The sequence below is a fragment of the Fulmarus glacialis genome, unplaced genomic scaffold (assembly GCF_000690835.1).
Source record: "Fulmarus glacialis isolate BGI_N327 unplaced genomic scaffold, ASM69083v1 scaffold22158, whole genome shotgun sequence".
NCBI classification, from domain to species: domain Eukaryota; kingdom Metazoa; phylum Chordata; class Aves; order Procellariiformes; family Procellariidae; genus Fulmarus; species Fulmarus glacialis.
Genome location: NW_009227869.1, coordinates 27,690 through 31,184, shown reverse-complemented (window position 1 = coordinate 31,184; position 3,495 = coordinate 27,690).

Sequence of the window (3,495 nt, the reverse complement as noted above, 5' to 3'; positions counted from 1 at the left end):
GGAAAAAAATAAACAATCTGAGGAGGACGCAGCCACGGAGACAGCAGAAGAACCACCCAGCCTCCCACTCCGGGGACACCCCGGCCACCACCCAGCCACTGCAGCCCTACTCACGCCAGCCCCAGCACGGTGGCTTTCCCGACGCTGGCCGTTTCAGGGCAGCCGGCCAGCCCGTGCGGCACCGCACACCAGTCCTGTGCAGCACCAATTTGGAGAAGGGAGGAGGAGCAGGGGAGGACAGGGAGGAGGGCAAATGCAGATTAGCAATGGCAATAATCCACCTTGGCGGCCCATTTCAGGGAGCGGCTGTCACGGCAGGGCCATGGGGAGGACGCTCGGCTAAGGGCACGGGGAGGCGAGGGCAGGCAGAGGAAGGAAGGAAGGAGTGGAAAAAAGATGGAGAGAGGCAGTGGAAATGCTGGAGACGAAGGAGCTGAGTGTCAGAAATAGCCCTGAGAAACCCAAGCGGAGCACCGAGGATGGGGATAGGGTTTCACTTCTGCTGGGGAGTGGGAGCAAACGTTGCCTGTCCTGTGAGGGAGCCGTTTTGGGGAGAAAAACGGCCTTTTTCACAGCAAGGAGCAGGTTGCAGGAAGGAGGGGGCAGTGCACAGCTGTGCGGCTGCCTGCCTGCGCCTGCCTGCTTGCCTGCCCAAACTGCTGCTGCGGAGCCACTTGGCACCCTCCTCTGTGCTGGGGGAGGGGGGAGATGCCGAGCCCAAGGGCACCCACAGGGGACCCAGTCACCCCAAATCTGTGCCCAGCAGCTGTGGCACCCGGCCCTGACTCCCACAGGGTCCCTCTTCTCTACTCGGCTGTTTTCATGAATTTTGTAAGAATTTCCTCCCTTTTCCATTGCTGCCTCCCGACTAATCACCCACATACAGCACAGGCACCCTGAAAGCTTTGGGGATGCCTGTGCACAGACCGGCACCTCCTGAGCCCCATTTCTTTATGGAGGAAGGCTAAAAACACATTGCTTCTCTCTGGGGCGCTGGATTTCTTCTTGGTTTGTAATTTCTCCTAACCAAAAACCAAATCGGCTCAACTGATCCACCAAAACCTTGATGAACACTGACATCTAGCAAATCCATAGACAAGGCAGGTTTGCTATACCCATCGCCGGGGTACCCCAGCCCCAAACTGGGACAGGCTCAGTGCCTCCAGTAACAGCACATCACTGCAGCAACCCACAGGGACGCAAACCTCACACCCAAGTTGCACCAAGCCCCAGGGAATTTTTATCGTACCCTGGAAAAAAAAAATCAATAAAAATTTTAAAAATCACACCTATTGCAAAAGGGGCAGAGCTGAGGGTGTGTTAGAGACCTCCTGAGGTTTCATTTCTACTGTAAGGGCTTGTATTACGAAAGATCATTTCCAGAGCCAGGGGCACTAAACGAATTAAAGCAGTGTCCAGCAAGCTGCAGGGTTGGCTGCAGCTGGCCAGGTCTGTGATTCATTCTGATGCACAGCGCGGCTTTCATCACCCGCTCATTAGTGAAGGAAGCCTGCAGCCAGGGAGAGCACCCATGGGTGCTGCTGGGCCGGGAGGAGGTGGGTGTCAGATCCGAAGGGTGCATTGGGTGGGGCTGCTGGGTCTGCTCCTGTCCAGTGTCTTCTCTACCTTCATCACACCTAGGATGTCACCATGAGGGATGGTGGCAGCAAGGTGACAAAGCCCTGCTCTGACAGTGCCGGGCTGCCATTCGGCAGGTCCACAGGTGAGCAGTGGTGGACCTGCCATTACAGAAGTGTAGAATGGGGCAGAACTTGTTATGTGGCGGCGGCCAGGGAGGAGGAGGAGGAGGTGGGGATCAGCTCCACATCCAAGACCAACATGAGCCATCAGGATCCCACCACAGCAGGCAATGAGCGTGCGGTGTGCACGGGCAGAGGCAGGCCCATGGCATCGCTTAGTCCCATGCCACTGGTGGGACCAGAGACCACCTGGGAAAAGAGAAGAAATACAGGAGATGCTGAGTTTTGGCTTCTGGGGAAAAGTGTCAAACCCATAAGAGCCTCTTGCTTCGAGCTGCAGCAAAGGTGGCATTCGTGATGCCCACGGAGGAGCAGCAGCCATAAGGAGAGTCTGCAAAACCGTAAGGAGAGCCAGAAAATTCGGGGTTGTAGCCCTAAGTCTGCTTCCTTTCTGCCTTGCAGAGCTCCATTTTCAAAAGAAACTTTTAAACCACTATTTACATCTGATTTTCCACCATGTGCAGGCCAAGCCATGCAATCCTATTGACCCTAAGATTTTTAGGGATGAAAGCAAATGCTGACTTGGCTCTTGCACCGTGGATGCAAACACCTCCAATTTAGCAGGAAAAACACCTTAAAGACTCAGAAATCCTTCGGCACAGCAGGGCGGCTGGAGGGGATCAGCATAATCCCCGGAGGAGTGAGCTCTTGCTGACGGCTGCTGACCCTGCAGCTGTCCCTCACCCCAGGCAGCATGGGGGTTCCATGAGAAGACCCCGCTGCCTCCGCAGGCAGCTGCCAGCCCCAGTTCCACCACTGCCCTCGTCCGACCTCCAGCCCCTCTGCCGCCAGGGCTGGGCTCAGTCAAAGGCCACAGTGTGGTCCTCCCCAAACAGGGGAAAATAGGCAATTTTAGCGTGGCACAAGGGCACACACGCCAGGCTGGCAGGACCCAGCGGCCACAAGCACTCTCCGCTGATCCCCCCACGCCGCTGACCCCCCCACGGATCCCTCAGCCTGTGGGGCAGAGCCTGCAGCAGCCCCCAAAGGGGCTGTTTCCAGCCCCAAATCTAGGAGCTGTTTGCAAAAGTTGCAGTATTTGCACCCCAGGGCTGTGGCGGGTGGCAGAGCCCACTTGGCAGCCCCTCCATCCCTATGGCCACCCACCCTGCGCACCCTCCTCCTCCTCCTCTGGGGGACGAAGGAGCAGGCTGCAGGGCCTGACAATGGGGCACCATGAGCTCCCCTGGCCGCTGCAGCTGGACACCCCAAAATCACTGTCCCCCCTTCCCCTGGCATCACTGGGGCTACAGATATTCGCTTTTTTAATAGCCGGGTTTGGGTGGGGTTTACCCCCACCTCTTTCAGGCCAAGTACATTTGGGTAATTAACTTAATGAAGGATTAATTATCATCATCTCCTCCCCAGCAGGGAGAGCTTAAGCACAGTCTTCTTTTCCTTTTGGGGTCTGGTGGAGCCACGGGGTCCTCAAGAAGGAGAAATTCGTGGGGTTTAACACCTCATCCCAACCCTCTCCCTGAGCCTGAAGGCCAAGCGAGGAGCTCCATCTGCAGGCAAAGCCCTGTCTCCATCACCCTCGAAAGCAGCTCCATCTCCCCAAATTCAGGCCCTGGCACAAGGGTGCTTGGCACATCTCGGGCTTCGCGGCCGAGCAGCTCCCATGGCCGCTGCGAAGTCAGGAGCTCGGCACCAGCCCCCACCCACCCACACCAGGGCTGCCCCATGGCCAGCCGGGGCACCCCAAAACCTCTGTCCCTGGGGCTGTGAGGTGAGG